This window comes from Vombatus ursinus, unplaced genomic scaffold (genome assembly GCF_900497805.2).
Source record: "Vombatus ursinus unplaced genomic scaffold, bare-nosed wombat genome assembly UNPS02014801.1, whole genome shotgun sequence".
NCBI classification, from domain to species: domain Eukaryota; kingdom Metazoa; phylum Chordata; class Mammalia; order Diprotodontia; family Vombatidae; genus Vombatus; species Vombatus ursinus.
The window spans coordinates 12,919,325-12,942,287 of NW_020954579.1; the positions used below are offsets into that span (position 1 = coordinate 12,919,325).

The window sequence follows — 22,963 nt, forward strand, 5'->3', positions numbered from 1 at the left end:
TTTTCTTTCAGGAACATGGTTCTTCCTATATTTCTGGCTCCTGGACTAGAATTCATGAACTTCCTCCATGACATAGTTATCTAAAGCCCTGCAAAGGCTGTTCAGTTTTTGTAACCTTTCCATTAGAACAAGGGGTTCGCACTTCAAAGAAGGATTACCAGTTGTGGAGGCAATTTTATAAGTTAGTTTAATACCTTGTTATAGTTTCACCACATTAAATCATCCGTGACTTACTATGACTATCAACTGAGTTGGGGAAGAATCACATATCCCCAACCTTGCATGGGCAAAATCTCTTCCTTTCTCTGACTCTTTTCCAAGCTACCATCATTAATTACTCCAGTCAGGATTTTGGTAGCCATCAGATTTGTTTTTGATATGAATGGAAATACATGTATGACCAAATGAAGTAATTAGTAATTATTAAAATTAATATAGTGCTTACTATGTGCTAGATACTGTGCTAAGAGTTTTAGAATTATATCATTTGATCCTCACAATAATCTTGGAGGTAGATGCTATTATTGTCATCCCTATAGTACAAATGAGGAAACTGAGGCAAACAGTGGTTAAATGACTTGCCCAGGGTCACACAGCTAGTAAGTATCTAAGGCCAGATTTGAACCCAGGTCTTTCTGACTCCAGCCTCAGCCTTTCCACTGCTCAGCCTAACTGCTTGGCAAGAGTAAACAAGAGTAACCAGTACTGGAATAGCTCATTTGGAGTACTTGTTGCCTCTGCCACAGATTTAGGGAGCAAAATAGGCTTCTCTCCATCAACTCCTCCCTTCTTCAGAGAGAGAGAATAGTTTGGACAATACATGGAGTGAAACTGACTTCCCAGAGATGGAGGAGAAAAGGAAGGCTTCAAGGACGTGTGTGAGTGAGTGTGTGAGTATGAGTGTGTGAGTGTGTGCATGAGTGTGTGTGTGTGTGTGTGTGTGTGTGTCCCACCAGCTCATTCTACTGTTGACAGCCTCCATTGATACCTTTTGCAATTCTCTGTCACTATCATTGGCACCAGCAACCTGCAGGAGTCCCAGGGACAAAGTGGATTCTCTTGACCTTGTTCTTCACAGGGGACTCTTCTGATGCCAAGGTCAAAGTCACCAGTCCTGTGAACTCTGGGGGAAAGTCCAGGTGGTTGACATGTTTATTTTCAGTACCTCACATTTCTATGGCAATGCTCACGAAAATGGCAATCTGAAAGAGCCCACATTAAAAACAATGAATTCTGTGAGAGTGCAGCACAGACAACCAACAGATTCTGCAGAAGTGATTATGACACCAAATTAAAGGTCAGTAATCATAGAGATAGTAGGGATTTCTGTTCTCTCTACTCTTTGGAGTTTTCCAAAATTGTTTCCCTCTCCTCCCCATGCCCTGTAAGAATATTAATATTAGAAGATAATGTGGAAGTTGTTGAATCATTTCAGTTGTGTCCAGCTCTCTGTGACCCCATTTGGGGTTTTCTTGGCAAAGATATTGCAGTCGTTTGCCATTTCCTTCTCCAGTTCATTTAACAGATGAGAAAACTGAGGCAAACAGGGTAAATGACTTGCCCAGGGTCACACAGTTAGTAAGTGTCTGAGGCTGGATTTGAATTCAGGTCTTCCCTGACTCCAGGCCTAGCATTTTTATCCACTGAGCCACCTAACTGCCCAAATAGAGAAGTAGCTAAGAATAAAAGATGTGATTTAGAAAGGAAGTGGCATCAAACTGCTATGGGAAATCATTGAGTAAAATTTATTTAGTAGCCACTATATGTCCACCATTTTATTAGGTGTTAAAATGCTATTAAAAAAAGTAATTGTATCCTTTGCTCTCAAAGAACTTGCAATCTAGTTGAAAATCCATGAAGGGAGAGAGGGGAGAATCATTTATTAAGCACCTGCTATGTGCCAAGCACTTTCAAATATCTCATCTGATCCTTGCAACTCTGGAAGGTAAGTGATATTCTGATCTCCATTTTATAGATAAAGAAATTGAGGCAGATAGAGGCCAAATGCCTCTATCATACAACCACAGCAAGTGTCTAAGGCTAGATTTGAACTCAGGTTTTCTTGACTACCAGCCCAATGCTCTATCCACTGCACTACCTAAGTACTTCTAGGCACAGAAAATGTGGCAATAACTATATCTGACTAATTTTTAAAATAATGTACTGTCTTATACAACCAAATGAATATCATTTCCTTCAGAATTATCACTTTTGGAAACTTCAGCCATTACAATGATGTTGCCAATACTTAAAAAATTTTGCAATACAATTATTTGCACATTCTTTTGAATATATTCAATGGTACCAAATATTCATTCTTTGAGAGTAGAGTTGATTTTTTTGAGCTAACAGTCATTTAAGCCAAGACTAATTAATAAGACTGATTAAGCTGAGTGATATTATTTTTGGTTCAAAAACTGACGTACTATAACATGAAGAGAGTAGTCTAGTGTTAGACAAACCCGAAACCCAAGCTACTAGGGCAAGGACTCCCTATTTGACAAGAAGGGCTGGGATAATTGGAAAGCAGGTTTGCAGAAAATAGGTTTAAATCAGTAGCTTACACCATATGTTAAAATCAGCTGTAAATGTGTAATTGGTCTTTATTAAATAAATCACATCAGTGACAAAAAAAAAGTAGAGAATGATCTATGGTTATAGGGGAAATTAATAACCAAATAAAGGATAGAGAAGATAACAAGTGACAAAAAGATGATATGAATTATATAATATTTAAAAGCTTTTTCATGAATGGAAGCAATGTAACTAGAATAAGAAGAGAAACATTATTTTATAACCAAGATAATAACAAATTGGCACAAATATTTAAAATGGAGTCATTCTGCCAGTAGATGGACAATAGATATGAACATTTTTTCTCCATTTAAAAAAATCTTATTTTTATTCATTTTATTTTTTGGATATTACCTTCACTTCCGACCATATTCCTTTTCTACCCACCAAGCCAGCTCTTGTAAGAAAGTTTATAAAGAAAGAAAAAATGCAATTCAGCAAAACCAGTTGGCATATCAATTATGTTTGATAATATATACAATATTCCATACCCAGAGTCCCCAACTCTGCAAAGAAAGGAAGGAGAAACATTTTCTCAACTCTTCTCTCGGGTGTACTTGGTTATTATAATCACAATGTGAGTTTCTGGGCTTTGTTCTTTCTGTTTACATGGTTATAGTCATTGTATATTGTTTATTTGACTCTGCATCAGATCAAGCATTTTCCCAATGCTTTTCTGAATCCTTCATATTCCTACTTTTTGTGGTGTTGTAATGTTCTATTACATTCATATACCACAATTGGTTTAGTCATTCCCTAAATAATAGATATTACTTTGGTTTCCATTTTTTTTCTACTACAAAATATACTATTATGAATGTTTTGATGTATGCAAAATGCTCTGTTTGGCATTCAAAACCCTTTAGAACCTAGCCCCTTCCTATCTTTCCAGTCTTCTAACTACTTTATTCCCTAACACATATTGACATTGGCCTCCTGGCTATCTCATAAACAAAACACTCTTATCTCTTAATTCTGGACGTTTTCTTTGGCTGTGCCCCATGCATGAACATTCCTCTTTTGCTCTAATTACCGACCTCCCCCACTTTAAGTTCCAACTAAAATCCTACCTTCTACAAAAGACCTTCCCCAATCCCTCTTAATTCCTTTGCCTTCCCTCTGTTAATTATTTCCCATTTATCCTGCAATTAGCTTTCTTTGGGTATATTTGTTTGCATATTGCACTCCCCCCCCCATTAAATTGTAAGCTTCTTGAGGGCTGGAACTATCTTTTGCCTCTTCTTCTACCCCAGTGCTCAGAACAGTGCCTGGCATGTAGCAGGCTCTTAATAAATGTTGATTAGTTGATTAATTTATGTAATATCTTTCTTTCTGTGTTTAGTCTCCTTTGGGTATATGCTTAGGGGAATCTTTGATTTAAGGTCAATTCATAGTTGTATCTTCAGTACACTCTCATGCCTGTCTTTCCATAGTCCCTCCAACATTATTTCCATTTTTTGTGGTCTTTGATAGGTATGAAGTGGAATCTCAGAGTTCTTTCGATTGGTATTTCTCTTATTAGTGATTCGGAGCAATCTTTCACATGGTATTAACTATTTGCAATTCTTGGGAGAACTGTTTAGGATATGAGGTTATGAACAATTTTCAAAAGAAAAAAATGTAAGTTATCAACAATCATATAAAAATGCTTCAAATCACTAAGAAGAGAAATGCAACTTAAAACAGCTCTGAGATTTCATCTTGTAGCCACTTTAAAGATGATAAAAGACAGAATCAGTCAATTTTAGAGGGATTGTGGGAAGGCAGGCACACTAATACATTGAGCTGAATTGGTTTAACTATTGTAGAAAACAATTGTGAGAAAAGTTGCTTAACTATTCCTACCCTTCAATCCAGCCAAATCATTATTGGGCATATACACCACTCCGGCCCCACCTCCCCCAGTACCCCCAAGTCAAAAGTCATTTCAAGAATGAAAGTGACAAGAAGAAAAAGTCCCATATACAATGGAAGCGATAATGTGGAAGCAAAAAAAAAAAAAAAAGGAAACAAAGTAGACATACATTGATTGGGGAATGAATAACTGAACAATTTGTTGCATATGAATTTAATGAAATATTATTGTTTTGTAAAGCCAAAAAATTAGGAATTCAGAGAAATACAGGAAGACTTGGAAGAAACAATGCAGAGTAGTGGAAGGAGAACCAGGAAAACTATATACAATAACTATAGTAATGTAAAGTAAAAGCACACTAAACTGCTACTTAACTCAGATTAATTGGAGTGACTAATATTGGGCCCAGAGAAAGGATGATGAAACCCATGTCCCTTATCTCGGGACTATGGGTGCAGAATGTTGTATACACTGGTCAGATGTAGCTATTTTGTTGTTGGATTTTGCTTAACTTTGTCTTTGTTGTAAGGGAAGAATGGAGAGAGCAAGGAAAAGGCATACATTGAGAAATGATTGTAAAAAAACCATTTTTTTGTTTTGTTTTTTTTTTGGTAATTGAAGAGACTGATTCAACTGTACAGACCATAAATTGTCCCTAAAGGAAATTCATAAAGGGGAATTCCAAAAGAAGTCTTTAAGAAATGGCGGTATCATTAGGATAAATGTATAACTTTCCAAGGTAACTCCTCTAAAGAATAACACAATTTGGATATGTGTTATGACATATTTGTTTAAAAAATCAAATTTCATTAATATAGTCATACCCCCTACACATGAAAAATATTAAAGAAAGTTTCAGAGCATAGCCCCTTATATAGAATATGTGCTCAATAAATACTGAGTTTAATTGAGTTTAAAGTGCAAGTATATATAAGTACACATTATCAAATACAAATTTACTTGATGTTAAGTAGCCCAAAAAAATGAAAACCCAGTACATTCTCCATTACCATATTATCAGCTACAGACTGGACAGCTTTACCTGGGTGTCCTGTCAGCATCCACATGTTCAAAACAGAATGCACCGGGGCGGGGGGGAACCTGCAGCCTCGAGGCCATATGTGGCCACAGGTTCCCCATCTCTGTCCTAAACCTATCCCTCCTACAAACTTCCATATTTTTGTTAAGGGCACCACCATCCTTGGAATTGCTCAGATTCCTAACGTTCAAATATGCCTTAACTCTTCCCTCTTCCTTAATACCCGCATCCAATCAGCTAGGCGGTCTTAGTGATTTTTCCTTTATGTTATTTCTCACATCCATCCTCTTCTCTCTCAGCTAAGCGGTGCAGGAGATAGAGATAGAAGCCTGGAGCCAGGAAGACATGAATTCCAATCCAGTTTCAGATACCTACTAGCGGTATAACTCTAGACAAGTAATTTAAGCTCTGTGTGCCTCAGTTTCCTCATCTATAAAATGGGGATAATAACAGCATCTACCTCCTAGGGTTGTTGTGAGGATCAAATGAGATAATATTTGTAAAGCTTAGCCTGGCATGTCCCTTCTTTATCACCCAGACCATTATAATAATTTCCTAATTATTATTCCTGCTTCCCGTCACTCTCTTTTCCAATCCATCTTCCATACAGCTGCCAAATTTGGCCTATTTGATGTTCCCCAAACTTGGCATTACTTCTCATATCCTGCCTTTGTATAGACTATCAGTCTTTTATAACTGTTTAGCGATGAACAGGGTATGAGGATTACTGTATTTGTTCAGGGTGCTTTTGTGGTGTAAACCACCAGATGGCGCTCTAATCTTAAATTGCTCTAGCCCTGTTTTCTTCCCCTCCTCATCCTTTCCCATCTTGTGCCTTCCTAGATTTCATGTTTAAAATCCAGGGATAAGCATATTCCTTCCAGTCATTACTCATAACTCAGTTCTTTGATCTTGCTTTCCTTCTTCAGCATAGCCAAAGAATACAGTCAATCAGCATTTTAATTAAATTGCTCATGTTGAAGCAAACTCAGATGTAATTATAATAAAAACTACAGAACAATGAAGCCCAGCTGTGCCTGGTGAAGTCTGACTTTTCACCTACTTTGGTCTCATTTTCTATATCTGTTTTTACAGATGGATCCAAAGGTCATTTTTTTTTTTTTACCAAGTATTGCTATCCTAGTGGAGATAGGGAAAATACCTAACTAATGATAATAATAATAATAATAATAATAGCCAACATTTAACAATAACGCTGGGAAGTGGGTGATATCATCATCCCCATTTTACAGGTGGGGAAACTAAGTTTGAAGTGACTTGCCCAGGGCCACATGGTAAGTGTGTGAGACCGTATTTGAACTCAGGACCTCCTGACTCGAGATATTTGGCACTGTATGCACAATGCCACCTTGTTCTTGTTTAGTCATTTCAGATTCTTCGTGACCCTATTTGGGATTTTTTTGGCAAAGATACTGGAGTGATTTGCCATTTCCTTCTCCAGATCATTTTATAGATGAGGAAACTGAGGCAAACAGTGTTAAATGACTTGTCCAGAGTCACGCAGCTAGTAAGTGTCTGAGGCCAGATATGAACCCAGGAAGATGAAGTCTTCCTGAGTCCAGGCCCAGTGCTCTATGCACTATGGCGCCATCTAGCAGCCTTACATAAGCTCCTATCCTCTGGCTGTTTCCATGATGGGAGCTTCCCTAGCTCCTGACTTCACTGCTAGGTGAAGCTAAGACTCAATACTGGTTTTTTTTTTTTTGCTTTTTTGGTGAGGCAATCGAGGTTAAGTGACATGTCCAGGGTCACACAGCTAGTAAGTGTCAAATGTCTGAAGTCAGATTTGAACTCAGGTCCTCCTGACTCCAAGGTTGGAACTCTATCCACTCTGACACCTAGCTGCCCCTAAGACTCAGTACTTTTGCAGTCACTTCACCCCCACACCTTCATTAGCTCCATCCCAAGGAACCCAGGCTCACATATAGTCAGATGCTTTCTTGGGGTCTTCTCCATATATTGCCACCAGTCATGATGGAAAATCTGACTATCCCCAGAATGCATGATGCACTGGAACCCTGAATCCCACCAGGGCAGAGTTTAGGTCCCCCAGAGACTCTTGGGTTTATTTATTTTTTTCTTTCTAGTTCTTGTGCTAGACTAAACTATGGCATGGTTATTGTTTTTTAATTTCAATTAATATCTTTTGTTTTCACATCACCTTTATTTCCCTTCAAATCATTCTTTTCCACTATAACAAAGAATAAAAAAGTTTTATTTTTTTAAAAGGAATTCAGCAAAACTAACAGACATATAAACCAAGTCTGACAATCAATCAATCAACATTTATTAAGCGCCTACTATGTGTCAGGCACTGTTCTAAGCACTGGAGATAGAAGAAGAGGTAAAAGACAGTCCCTGCCCTCAAGGAGCTTACAATCTAAGGGGGGGGAGGATGACAATATACAAACAAATATACACAAAACAAGCTCTGTATGGGATAAATAGGAGATGATTAACAAAGGGAAGGCACTGCAATTAAGAGGGATTGTGGAAGGCTTCCTGTAGAAGGTGGGATTTTAGTTGGGACTTAAAGGAAGCCAGGGAGATCAGTAGTCGGAGCAGAAGAGAGTAGAGTGTTCCAGGCATGGGGCACAGCCAAAGAAAATGCCCAGAACTGAGAGTCAATGTCTTGTTTATGGAACAGTCAGGATGCCAGTGTCACTAGATCAAAGAACACAAGAAGACTGGGAAGGTAGGAGGGGGCTAGGTTATGAAGAGTTCTGAATGCCAAACAGCATTTTGCGTTTGCTCCTGGAGGTAATAGGGCACTAGTGGAGTTTATTGAAGAGGGGTAGGTGATGTGATCAGACCTGCATTTTAATAAAATCACTTTAGTGGCCAAATGGAGGCTGAATTGGAATAAGGGGAGACTCGAGGCAGGCAGACCCACCAGCTGGTTAGTAGTGTGTTAATCCAGGCATGAAATGATGAGGGCCTGGTCCAGAACAGTGGCAGGGTCAGAGGAGAGAAGGGGACGTATATGAGAGATGGCACAAAGGTAAAATTGACAGACTTTGGCAGCAGATTAGATGTGGGCATGGCAGTGAGAGATGGGGAGGAGTCCAGGATGACTCCTAGGTTGACAGTGCATGAAATCTTCCATATCCATAGTTTCCCTACCTCTACAAAAGGAGAGACGTACATTCCATTTTCTTATCTGCAGACCTTAGCAAAGTTGGGAAGTATATATTTTCTTTCTTTCTTTTTTTTTGGCAAGGAAATTGGGGTTAAGTGACTTGCCCAGGGTCACACAGCTAGTAAGTGTCAAGTATCTGGTCTGAGATCAAATTTGAACTCAGATCCTCCTGACTTCAGGGCCAGTGCTCTACCCACTGTGCCACCTAGCTGCCCCGGAAGTATATATTTTCAAGGTGGCCAGAGTTGGGTTTAGAGGCTAAAGGATAGTGTTTCTATTAGAGCTACTCTACAGAAAGATACATATATGTATATACACATATACATACATACGAATATGTGTATAATACACATGTGCACATATACACACATGTATATATACACATATACACACATGTGCATATGTATATGTATGTATGTATGTATGTATGTATTAGTAGAAGTCTGGGAAATCTAGAGGGAATTTTTAAGGAGGCTATGCGCTTTGCCTGTGGTTTAGGAATGGCCCTGTGTTGGAGGTTCTGGACTGTCCAGTGCCTGCTTTACTGTATCCTCAAGGTTTTACCCAGTATGCATAGGTCTCAAAAATTCTGACCTTGTTATCAAAATACCTGGATTCAAGTCTGGGCTCTGCCACTTACTAGTTGTGTGACCTGGGCAAATTACTTAATTACTTAACTTTTTGTTTTGTTTTATTCATCTCTAAAACAAGGATATAATACTTGTACACACCTCTCAGGGTTGTTGTAGAAAAAGTGCTTTTCAAATCTCAAAATGTTATATAAATGAAAATAGTATTTATTAGTTGATATTTTTGGTGATTACATAGCTTTGTACACCATTCTCCAGCTGGGAGCCTCATATGTGAGAGAAAGTGTGTCAGGGGCTACATATTCTAGCGAGGAGTTGCTAATAATGTATATAAATGGTTACTTTGGTGATGAGTTATTGTAGGCAGAATGTTTTTATGTCAATGGTTTTTCATGTTTCTTCCAAGTACCTGCATTCCCCCCTCAGATAGATCTACCTCTGCTTTTCCTATTTATTCCTATTATACTTCTGAGGCTGTGCATAATTGTGGACAATTATGAAGAGTCACATCATTGGGTGGGTTACATTTGGCCACTATGCTTCCTAAAATCTCAATTATGTGACTACTAAATTATACTTCTTATCTTGATTAGAATCAACATTTATGCATTAAATATGGGAAATATATCTCTGATTGGCTTACAACTGAGCTATCAAAATGTGGCATGCAACCTATGTGCAACATGCAGTTCTACTAGTGGGCTGCTAGGTGGCGCAGTGCATAGAGTGTTGGGCATGGAATCAGGAAGCCTCATCTTCCTAAGTCCAAATTTGGCCTCAGACACTAGCTATGTGACTCTGGGCAAGTCACCTAACCCTGCTTGTCTCAGTTTCCTCATTGTAAAATTATCTGGAGAAGGATATGGTAAATCACTCCAGTATCTTTGCCAAGAAAACCAAGTCACAAAGAGTCAGACACAACTGAAATGACTCAACAGCAATATCAACAACTATTGGTGCATAGATAGAGCACTGGACCTGGGGTCAGTAAATGTGAACCTAGGCAAGTCACTTAACTGCTGTCAGCCTCAGTTTCCTCATCTACAAAATGGGGATAATAATAACACCTACTTCTCAGGATTGTTGGGAGGATAACAATTGATATTTGTAAAGTGCTTTGTAAACCTTAAAGTGTGATTAAAGTAGTAGTTATTATATCGTTGTTTTGAATCTTTGCTTGCAGTTGTTATAATTATATAAAGTACTATATGATATTTATTATCAATATTTATTTTTAATATGTTTAATTAATATTTTAATATTTATGATTTTTAATACTATTATTACTACTACTACTACTACTATCTCAAAGCGAAGATAATCCAATAAAGGCAAATTTTTCTTTGCTATAAATTAAATCCATGCCTTGAAACTAAAAGGCTTTCTGCTATGAAAGTAAATTTGCTTAATTCATAGTGCAAGGTGGGAACTCTTTTAAATTTCATGTTTAATAGCCTACATTGAACTTTTGTGGGGAGAGGGGCTGTGATCTTTATTTATTTAGTTTTATGACATTCAAATGAATTCAAATGAATTAAAATTTTCAGTTCCAAATTCTCTCCCTCCCTCCAGGCCTTCCCCCACCCATTGAGAAAGCAAACAACATGATACCTATTATATATGTGAAGTCATGCAAAAAAAAATTTCCATATTAACCACCTATATTAAACTTTATGTGGAGATAAGAACAATTTACATTCAGAGCTATTCTATAGCCTAAGCTGAGAAAAATGGGAACTATATTTAGCCTTGTTGGAGTAAATGGCACTGTACAATGTTATATAAGATATATGCCTTTTATGCCTTTGTTGGTAAGGTATGATTAACCTACATGCCTGGCCAACCCAAAGTATCTATGATTTTACAAAGCATATTGGAAAACAACTTTGTGGGGATGTTGAAAGGGATTCTTTTCTCTCTTCCTAACTTCCCTATTGCTATTGAAGAACCACCATTCTCCTAGTGACCCAGGAATCCAAACTAGGTGTCATTTTGGACTCTTTCTGTCTCTGTTTCTCTCTCCCTCTTTCTCTCTGTCTCTTTTTTTTCTGTCTCTTTCTCTCTGTCTCTCTGTGTTTCTGTCTCTCTTCCCTCTCTCTCTCCCCCCTTCTCTTTCTCTGTCTCTTTCTGTCTCTGTTTTTGTCTCTATCTCTCTCCTTCCCTCCCTCCCTCTCTCTATCTCTGTTTCTGTATCTGTGTCTCTGTCTCTGTCTGTCTCTGTCTTTCTCTCTGTCTTTGTTTCTGTATCTGTGTCTCTGTCTGTCTCTGTTTCTCTTCTGTCTTTGTGTCTCCGTCTCTGTCTGTCTGTCTGTCCCTGTTTTTCTCTCTGTCTCTGTCTCTCCCCCTGTATCTAATCTGTTGCCAAAGCCTGTATATTCTGCCCTTACAGCATCTCTCCCCTATGCCCCCTTCTCTCCTTGGATACTGCCACCACCCTAGCACAGGCCTTCATCACTTCACCCCTGGCCTATTATAATAGCCTATGCTGGGTCTGCCTCAAATCTCTTCCTTCTCCAATCCATCTTTTATTCAGTTATCATAATGATCTTGCTAAAGCACAGAACTGACTGTATAACCCCACCCCCCCACCCCATCCCCTTCAATAATCTCCAGTGGCTCCATATTACCTCCAGGATTAAATATATAATGCTTAGTTTGTGTTTTAAAGCCCTTCAGACCATGGCCCCCTCCTGCCTTTCCAATCTCCTCAAACCTTACTCATCTCCACATTCTCTGTAATTCAGTGATACTGTCCTCCGTGCTGTTCCTTGAACAAGATGTTCCATGCCTTGCCTGTGTATTTTCACTGCTTGTCCCTCATGCCTGCACTGACCTCCTTGTCTCTGCCTGCAGCCTCCCTTCCCTGAGTTATGTTTACTCTTTGCTTGGATAAAAGAGTTTGCTGGCTATTTGACGTTGTTTTTTGGGTGACACCCATTAGATTGGAAGTAGCAACGCTGACTGAGAGTCTCAGCTAGAACCACACCTTCTGCAAGAAGCTTTTCCTGGTCTCTCTCAATGTCAGTGCCTTCTCTCTGGGATTATCTCCAATTTATCCTATATACCCCTTGTTTGCATGTTGTTTTCTCCATTAGACTATGAGCTCCTTGAGAGCTGGGACTATGGTTTTGCCTTTTTTTTTTGTGTGTGTCTCCATCACTTAGCACACAGTGCCTAGTACACAGTAGGTACTTAAGTAAATGCTTGATGACTTGACTTTTCTATGTTAAGGTCATTTGATTCTGTCTGGGATCTGTGGTTTCTCCATTCTATATGGTATTTGTTTGTCATCCTCTTCAAATTTTGTTTGTTGCTTATGATTTTGCTAGGCAGCTAATAATTTTGCAGGCAGCAAGGTGGTGTAGTGGATAAAGTACCAATCCTGGAGTCAGGAAGAACTGAGTTCAAATCTGCCTTCAAACACTGACCCTGGGCAAGTCACTTTGATGGGGTGCTTGAGTGCCTATGCTTGGACCCCAATTTCTCCCTGGCCTCAGAAACACTAGCTCTGGCAGTTTCCCCCCAGCCCAAGGACACTGTGCCTAGCAATTACTCATGAGTGAGCCCCAGCAGGACACTTATCACTCTCCCTGGTGTAGTTACACAAAGCTGGATGAGAGAGTGATGGGCTATTCAGGCCCCAGCCCTACGATCATGTCTCTGGAAGCCTCTTGATTTCTTAGTAGGCTCCTGTCCTGTGAGAAAATTTTCTCTTATTGCAGAGCATTCTCTAATCAGGACAGAGAGAGGGGAGCCTGGTCCAAGGATTTTTGTCCCTGGCTGACCCAAAGACTCTTCCTCCCGCCAATTCCCCAAGGTCCATGCCTCTGACAACTCCCTCAATGCCTGGTATACTCCCTATACTTTCCCATCCATAGCTCCCAAAGACACCTGGACCCCTAGATTACCTAATTAGTATCTCTGGAATTCCTTTCCCATGCCCCTTTCTATATAAACCCCAGTTCCATCTTCAGTCTCTCGCAGGTTCCTTAAGAATCCTTTCCCGCTACATAGTGTAATAATAAATCTTTGCCAACTTGACTCAAAGAATGCTTGAGTCTGTGAATTCATTCCAAACGACCCCATCCTGTATTCCAGTCTTTGAGGGGTCTGAACCTCTCAGACCGCAACAACTTCACCCTGTTTGCCTCAGTTTCCTCATCTGTGAAATGAGCTGGAAAAGGAAATAGCAAACCGCTCTAGTATCTTTGCCAAGAAAACCCTAAGTGGGGTCACAAAGAATCAGACATGACTGAAAAACAACTGATCAGCTGAACAACATTTGTGTAGAAATCCTAGGTGACTGCCTGGGAAATACAACTTAAAATTAACGTACTAAAGGGGAGTATTTTATTGAATCTTTGGATAATAATTGGATAAAAACACACTGCCTTCAATACCTTTGTGTATGTGTAACCTCATCCCTGCCTAGGCTTTGTGCAGTTCCAAGGATAATCATGTGATGCTTCAGGCATACAAATGGAGAGAGGTGTGAGTCCCAGTTGGGCGAGAGACTATCAGCAAAGATGCTGGATACATGTGGAGAGAGGGGAAAGAAATGGAGAGAGAGTTTGAGAGAGATAGGCGGAGAGCAGGGATAAACTTTTGAATGGCTAAAAGGAGTACCTGGAGCTTCAGAAATGTGGGAGAGCCAATCATTCCTCCACCCCCAACATGTCTCTTGATTCCAAGTATGTAAACTCCTAAAGACTGCCAAGAGTGGATGTGACTTCCTAGCGAGGTTGTTCTTACCTTGAAGGGGCTGAGATATTATCTCACTCTCAAGTCAAAGGGATCATTTACTCTGGTGTATTCTAACATTTTCTTTAATCTATTTGCTTGGGTAAATGAGTTTTCTCACAAGATTGGGTTTTTCTGGGTGTGTGTAGTTTGGGGTAGTTTTTGGTAGGTGACCAGAGAGTAAGCTAAGTATTATCCTTCCTTTTAGAACAATCAGGGAAAATGTAATTATTCCTGATTCCCAAGAGGAATTATATTCCTAAATTATCAATATTTGTTATGTGGTATTTCAGACATAATTGTAGCCAGGGGTGGGGAACCTGAGGCCTTGAGGTTCTGTGAAATTTCGATTCAGTCAAAGGGCCACACATGAGGACCTAGAAGGCCACATATGACCTCTAGGCCACAGGTTCCCCACCCTAGCTCCAATATCCCTCTGGGAGATAGGACAAGGAAGGAGAGCTCTCCTAGCCATGACTTTCCCAGATCCTGGGTTAGTGGCACATCTGACTCAGCTGCCAGCAAACCCTGATATGTAGTCCATTTCCTGGACCTTCGATGACTTTCTCTTCCAACTTTTCAAAATTTCACAAGGCCCTGTCCCAAAGGAAAGAAGATACGAACAGGAGGTGGGCACCACCCCAGACATAGGTTTACCTAGAAGGCCATGTTTTCACAGCTTCATGGCAATTCTGGGAAAGAGGAAGAAGGGGGGGGACAGGAACAAATACTTCTTAAGTACCTGTTATGTGCCAGGCACTTTACAAACATTATCTCATTTGATCATCCCACAACAACCCTCAGATGTAGGTGCTATTATTATTTCAATTTTACAGCTGAGGAAACTGAGTCAGGTCTGTCCTCTATCCAGAGACTCGCAGCAGTTTATCCATATCTATTGAACACAAATGGGGGGGGTAGAGAGGGGGGGGAGAGAGAAAGAGAGAGAGGGAGAGAGAGAGAGAGAGAGAGAGAGAGAGACAGAGACAGAGAGAGAGAGAGAGAGAGAGAAAGAGGCTAATCTGGCCAATTATGGACATCCAGTTCTGGTTCAGCAGTGGTTCAAAAGGCCCCTCTTCACCATACACTAAACAGACAGGAAAGAGTCAGAATACCTGTGCATACCCTGAACTGGAGTGTAGGGCGGTACATTGCATGCTCTCGGAAGCAAATTTTTACACAGGGTATTGTGACAGGCAAAAGGTACTGATGGGGAGCTCGGGTCCCAGCCCTAAGATCATGTGTCTGGAAGCCTCCCAATTTCTCAGTATGCCCCTGTCCTATGAAAAAATTTTCTCTTGTTGTAGAATATATTCTCTCATCAGAACAGACAGAGGGGTGCCTGGTCCAAGGATTTTTGTCCCTGGATGGCCCAAGGACTCTCTTTCCCTCCAAATTCCCAAGGTCCATGCCTCTGACAACTCCTTTAATGTCTAGTATACTCACACTTTCCCATTCATAGCTCCCCAAGATACCTGGACCCCTTAGATACCTAATTAGTATCCCTGGTATTCCTTTCCCATGCCCCTTTTCCATGTAAACCCCAGCACCATCCTCACTCTCTCATAGGTTCACTGAGGACCATTGCCCACTTTTGCTAAAGCGTTACAGCATAAACTTTTTGCCACTTGACTAAGAGAAGGCTTGACTGTGTGAATTCATTCTTTGGCATTCGCTGGGTCCCAGCATCCCAAAACCTCTTCAGTACTATGAATGCTCCTCAGGTCTGGGTTATCATTGGCTAGTTGTCTGTTATATGTAGTAACATTTTCAATTTTCTGCAATACATCTAAGTTAAAGGCATCCTTTCTCAGGCCTAGAATCACCATGACAGGATGTCAAGGAGAGAGAGTGAAAGGAAGTATACTAGAAGAGAGTTATGTATAAGTGTCTAGGTAGCATTACTGTTAAATGTCAGGACCATCATTCTTGGAATCACAGATTCCAACTGAAAAAATAGGGTCATTTTTTTCTCTGCTCTAGAAGTTACTATTAAAATAGAAAAACAGAGTACTTGGGCTAGTAACTTCTTCCATGCCCAAGAATAGGAAAATTATAATACAGTAATAAACATTTATTAAGTGCCTACTTTGAGCTGGGTACTAGGGATACAAAGAAAAGCCCCTGTTTTAGAGGAGCTTACAGTCAAATGGGGGAGATGACGTGAAAACAGCTATGCACACAAAAAGCTATATAGCAGGATAAATTGGAAATAATCAACAGAGAGAAGACAGTAGCATTAAGGAGGATTGGGAAAGGCTTCCTATAAAAGGTGAGTCTTAAAGAAAGCCAGGAAAGCCTGGATGCAGAGATGAGGAAGGGGGAGAATCCCAGGGATGGGAAACAATTAGTGAAACTGTCCTGAGTCAGGAGATGGAGTTGTTTGTGCAAAGAACAGCAAGGAGATCGGTGTCACTAAATCACAAAATACTACATTACAAAGTACAAAATACATAGAGGGGTGTAAAGGCTGGAAAGGGGTAGGAGAGGTGGGAGGTTTTGAAGGGCTTTGAACAACAAAGGATTTTGTACTTGACCCTGGATAGGGGGCCACTGGAGTTGATTGAAGGGGGATTGATTGAATGTGTTAGCACAAGACAGCTAGCTCTTTTGCATGCAGCCAGTCCCAAAGCCAGGGCTGATGCAGGGAATCACCTTGTACCACACTCTCCCAGCCAGGACCTGCCCTGCTTGGGGAGGAACATGCAGGGATGGGGGTAGGGGGGAGATAATACATCTTTGCTCCTTTAAAGGCCTTTGTGAGGGATTTCCCCCTTCTTCCTTAGCAACTGGGTAAACAGAAAGCAAGCCACCTCTTAAATATTTCACTCCTTCATCCTCTAAGCCCTTCTTGGGAAGGAGCTGTCTAGCAACCACTAGGTAGTATATAGGCAGCAGTGTGGAGGGACCTCATCCTTTTTTAGATGACAGTAAACAAAGGGCTATGGGAGATGTGACAGACCAGTGCCTGGTCTCTTGGGGGCCCCGTCACCGCCTACTCTGATGCTCCTGGCGTCTTTGCCACTGCCTGCTGCTGCTACTCACTCTCCCAGGACCAAGGGTTGTCCTCCTTCCTGGGACGAGGCCAACAATGTCCCCTTGTGCTGAGTGAATATTGACATAAGAGCTGGACCCCTTTGCCAGGGCTTAGCGATGCCCTCCTATGCCAAGGATTGAGTGCTCTCCCTCTAGGATAAGGTGCCTGGCATTGCTGTTGCTGGGGTCCATGTTATACTTCTCTATGTCAGGCTGACTATCGCCATGGGTGCTGCCACTATCCCTTTGTCCTCAGTCTCCCAGGCTTCACTCTTCAAGGGCACCTCACTGACTTCCTCATGGGAAGCCCTAAAAAGAGAGTTATAGAGAGAGCAGTGTTCATTCCCCAGCCCCCCTTCTCAACATCTCTGGTCTGATCAAGCATTATTCTTCCATGTGCCTTGCACCAAAGAGTTCCAATAAAGTCCACATTGCACAGTTCCCATTGGCCTCCTGAATGCCATTTTAAAAGTCCTAAGTAGTTCTTTCAGAATAATTCTTTTTTTAAAAATTAATTTATTTTGATTTATCAACAATCACTTCCATATGCTTTTGAGTTTTAAATTTTTGTCCCCCTCCCTCCTCACCTCCCTCCCCAAGACAGTGCACAATCTGATATAGGCTATACATATATATTCCTATTAAACATATTTTCACATTAGTGATGTTGTAAGGAAGAATTAGAACCAATAGGAAGCACCACAAGAAAGAAAAAACAAAACAGAACAGAAGAAAAAATTAGTATGCAAATAGTATGCTTTGATCTGCATTCAAACTCCATAGTTCTTTCTTTGGATATGGATAGCATTTTCCATCATGAGGCCTTTGGAGATGTTTTAGATCCTTGTATTGCTGAGAAGGGTTAAGTCTATCACTATTAGTCATCACATAACGTGGCTGTTACTGTGTACAATGTTCTCCTGGTTCTGCTCACTTTACTCAGCATCAGACCATACAAGTCTTTCCAGGTTTTTCTGAAGTCTGCCTGTTCATCATTTCTTATAGCACAGTAGTATTCCATTACATTCATATACCCCAACTTGTTCAGCAATTCCACAATTGATGGGCATCCTCTCAATTTCCAATTCTTTGCCACCACAAAAAGAGCTGCTATAAATATTTTTGTACATGTGGGTCTTTTTCCCATTTCTATGATCTCTTTGGGATCCAGCCGCAGAAGTGCTATTACTGGGTCAAAGAGCATGCACATTTTTATAGCCTTTTGGGCGTAGTTCGGAATAATTCTTAAACAATCCCAAAATTCCAGTCTTTAGCGAATAGCTGGGCCTATCACACCTGGTGGGCCTGGAGATCACTATCACTCCTAAATACAAAAATTATGTAAATTCAACAAATGATACTTTACAGTATTTATCATCATCGGAAAACAGTTCTTAGAGTTACAGAGCATATTTCCATCTGTCTCTAGTTACCAAATTACAGTAGGTGGTTTGCTCTCTAGGTTAATGAGGAATTCCTTACGGTAGGCAGCTGGGGCTACCAGGAGCGGAGCCAGAAGCAAGGAGGCCCTGGGGGGCTCCCTTTCTTCTGCATAGCCTTCCCTCACTTCAATGAGGACATTCCTATCTAACGCTACCAATTATGCCAAACGTTGTAGGCTGTGCATGACTCAGGCTAGTCTAGTAGTTCAGGTTAAAGATTGAGAAAACCTGCAAAAGTGAAACCAGCAGCCCATCTGCCACTGTGAGGACTTTTGTAAACATATAGATTGGTTTTTCCAATGCTAAATGTTGTCCTCGCAAAATATTTCCTTGTAATTATTTGCTGAATTATTTGCTGAATTGAGATTTCCCCTTGTAGAATGACCAATATAGTTTCAAGATTTTTAGAGGAATTTAGTCGCAGATTTGTATATCCTTGTCTACTAGTACGAACAGAAAATTGAAAGGAAAATTATAAGATTGCCTATTCAGTAGCAGTTTCCCTGCCCGCAACACTTTGAGTCTACAGGGGCCGTAGAACTACGAATTGGAGTGCTTAAGAATAACCTTGCTAAGGTATATGAAGCTGCTAATCTAAAATGGGGCAGTTAGGTGGTGCGGTGGATAGAGCAGTGGGCTGGGAATCAGGAAGATTTGTCTTCATGAGTTCAAATTTAGCCATAGACACTTACTAGCTGTGTGACCCTGGGTAAGTCACTTAACCCTGTTTGTCTCAATTCCTCATCTGTAAAATGAGCTGGAGAAGGAAATGGCAAACCACTTGGCCTGAAGTCCTTTCCTTTGCCCTCAATGACTAGGAGAACAAACAATGCAGAGACAGCCCATACATATGCCTGTGAAGACTGCTTCTGTCCACTCCAATGACCCCAAGCATCCCCAAATGGCTTATTGCCTCTAAAAATATTGTCCAGTATTACTAGACTTTCATGAATTGTATTCACTTTTCCCATTCCCAAGTTCAAGTCACTTTTCCACATAGTCCCATGGGATCATGCTATCTTTTTCAGTCTTCATCAAAATTTATCAAAGAATGATGTCTCTGGACCCTAGATTCTTCTCACCATACTGCCATCTATTGTTGTGGATGAAAAGACTAAATCCATGCTTTTAATGTATGATTAAACCCTGTTGGCCAATAGAAATTCTAAGCTGTGTATTGTATTTTAGTTAATGCTTACCTATGGGGAAGATTGGGGAGGCAGGGGAGAGGATCCACTTTTTGGAGAGAAAAATCTTGCCTAACTGAGCTAGGTCGGGAGTTTGGAGTCGTTATTGAATTAAAGCAAAGTGGGGGAAATATGTTAGATTTGTATAAAAGAATATGAAACCAAATTTGCTACTACATTGATTTCCTATATGTATATGAGCTAGTACAACCCAGCTGAGGACAGAAAGGAAAACCACATCACAGAGGGGGCGGGAATGACTTGAGAAGTTCTATCTATGCCTAGGGAGGGGAAGAGTGCACCTGATATGATTAACACTTCCATTTGCCTTGTTTGCCAGTGCCATCTGATAGTGAGACAAGGTACTTTAGAGGGGTGTATGGTGAGGCACTATCAGCTGGTGGAATCAGGAAAAACCTCATCTAGGACTGGACCCAAGCTTTGGAGAAAACTAGGAATTCTAAGAGGTGAAGTTGGGATTGGGGCGGGGGCTACATTCCCAGCATGGATGACAAGCATATACTGGACAAAAAGTTGGAAATGGAATGGTGTGAATGAGGAATAATAAGCCAGCCCCAGTTGGGCTGAAAGTAAAATGTATAATAGTGGGAAAATGTATAACAGGCTTGAAAAGGTATTGTAGAACCAGGTTGTGAAGAACTTTAAATGCCAAACAATGGAGAAGTAATAGGGAGTCACTGAAGCCTTTTGACCAAGAGAGTGACATGGTTCCCCCCCATGCCTTAGCTATGTCAATCTGGCAGTTATGTGAAGGATAGATTGAAGAGGTAAGAGACTTGACCCAAGGAAACCAACCAGGAGTCTATTGCAGCAGCCCAGATGCGAGGTGATGAGGGTCTGAACTAGGGTGGTGAGCATATGAATGGAGAAAGGGTCGGACTCAAGAGAAGCTGTGGATGTAGAATTGATAAGATTTGGTAATTGATTGGATACAGAAGGTGAGGGAGAGTGAAGAGTTGAGTGAACCTGGGTGACTAGAAGAATGGCAGTTCCATTGATAGAAATAGGGAAATTCAGAAAAGGGTAAGTTTGGTGGAGAAAGGCAATGAATTTTGTTTTGCAGATGATGAGCCTGAGATACCCATAGGACAGAAATATCCAGCAAGACTGTTGGCAATTTGAGACCAGAGCTGAGGAGAGAAACTAGAGAAGGATGTATAGATCTTGAAGTTTATCTGCACAGAGATGATACTTGTACCCATAAGAACTGATGAGATCACAGAGATAAAGGGTTAAGAGAGAAGAGAGAAGGCCCATGATAGATCTTTGGAGTACATCCACCATATAGGACAAGACTTGTATGATGATCTAGCAAAGGAGTCTGTGAAGGAATTGTAAGAAAGTTAGGAGAGGGAACCCAAAGTTTTAAAAACACATGTTTAAAAAAAATGTTTTCACATGCAATTGGGAAATAAGAAATACAGGAAATGGAGTACAGAAATCTATCCTGCCCTACAGGAAAATAGAAGGGGAAGGGGAAACGAGAAGGGAGGGAGAGATAGAAGGGAGGGCAGACTAGGGGAAGGGATATTCAGAATGCATGCCACCTTGGGGTGGAGGGAGGGGCAAAATGAGGTGAAAGTTTAGAACTCAAAATCTTGTGGAAGTAAATGTTGAAAACTAAAAATAAATAAATTTTAAAAAGTAGAAATATAACAAAATTAAAATTTTTTTTAAAAATTTAAAAAAGAAAGTTAGGAGAGGGGCAGCTAAGTGGCACAGTGGATAGAGCACTGGCCCTGGAATCAGGAATAGCTGAGTTCAAGTCTGTCCTCAGACACTTACTAGCTGTGTGATGCTGGATAAGTCATTTAATTCTGATTGCCTCCCCCCACTCCCCACCAAAAAAAAAAAATAAAAAAGGTAAGAAGTAAACCAAGTGAACAGTGTCATGAGAACCCACAGAGGAGAGAGTATCTAGGAATAGAGAGTGATCAACAGTGGCTTATGCTATGAAGAGGACAAGAAGGATGAGAATTCAGGAAATGCTATAGGATTTGTTTTTGTTCTTGTTTTTTTTTTTGGCTAGGCAATGGGGTTAAGTGACACAGCTAGTAGGTGTTAGGAGAGGGAACCCAAAATTTTAAAAACACATGTTTAAAAAAATATTTTCACATGCAACTGAGAAATAAGAAATACAGGAAATGGGGTACAGAAATCTATCCTGCCCTATAGGAAAATAGTAAATGTTATTACGTGTCTGAGGCTGGATTTGAACTCAGGTCCTCCTGAATCCAGAGCCGGTGCTCTATCCACTGCGCCACCTAACTGCCCCACATAGGATTTGGAAATTAAGAAATCAGAGAAAACTTTGAAAAGAGCACTTTCACTTGTAATGAGGTTAGAAGCCAAGTTGCGAAGGGCTGAGAAATGAGAGGTGAGCCAGAATACAGTGTAAGAGTACAGATAACTTTTTTTCCCCCTTAAGAGTTCTGCTGTGAAAAGAGGGAGAGATGATAGGTTGAAAGGTCGAGTGAAGAGTTAGATTTTTTTTAAAGGATGAGGGAGATCTGGTCTTGTATGTAGGCAACAGAGAATGAGCCTATAAATAGGGAGAGGTTGGAGATTAAAAAGAGAGGAGTTGATTGCAGGGGGGAATCTTCCTGAGGAGATGGGAGAAAATGGGATCAAAGGCACAGGTAAACAAAACAGTCAAAAAAGTTGAATTAATCCTAATTAATTAATTAAAATTAATCCAAAGCTGAATTAATAGAGGCATAGTTTCTGGAATGAGGTAGACAACAATGTCACTACATTCCTCTTTGGTCAGATCACATCTGAAATATTCTGTCAATGACCTGGGACTGGAGTGGGCGATGTGGGTCTTTGAATATCCAGTTCCAAGGGAAGTGCTCCCATAAAACTCCGTACTACATTTATATCACCTTCGTGTCTGAATATGTCTTTCTTTCCTCCCCATACCCAGCAAACCATCTCTTGTAACACTAAAAAAAAAGAAAGAAAAATAATTTCAGCAAAACAAAGCAAGCCCATCAGCCCAATTTGATAGCGTATGCAATATTCCAGACCAATAGTTTCCCACCTTTTTAAGGATGGGAGAAAAGTAATCCATTTTCTCATCTCTTCTCTGGGGCCAAGTCAGAGTTTAAAAAATGTAGTTTTCCAGTGCATGTAAGTATTGACTTATAGACCACTAACTATTTGACAGAGGTGCTGGGGACTATTTAGAGTTGATCATTGTCCTTTTAAATTCAATAAGAAATGACAAAAAAGCATCTCTGAGATAAATGAATGAGAAAATAGGATTCTTCTTCTCCTACTTGCTCCTAATTTTTCAGCTGGGTCTACTCTATCAGGA

General features: G+C 40.4%; 1 long non-coding RNA gene across 1 annotated transcript in view; it reads left to right on the plus strand.

Annotated features, from left to right (window-relative positions):
* Positions 1-1,184: 1,184 nt before the first annotated feature.
* LOC114050864 overlaps positions 1,185-22,963 on the plus strand; it is a 59,865-nt gene continuing 38,086 nt past the window's right edge. Inside the window, exon 1 of the long non-coding RNA XR_003570093.1 lies at positions 1,185-1,297. This is a non-coding gene — a long non-coding RNA (uncharacterized LOC114050864). The remainder of the gene's footprint in view (positions 1,298-22,963) is intronic.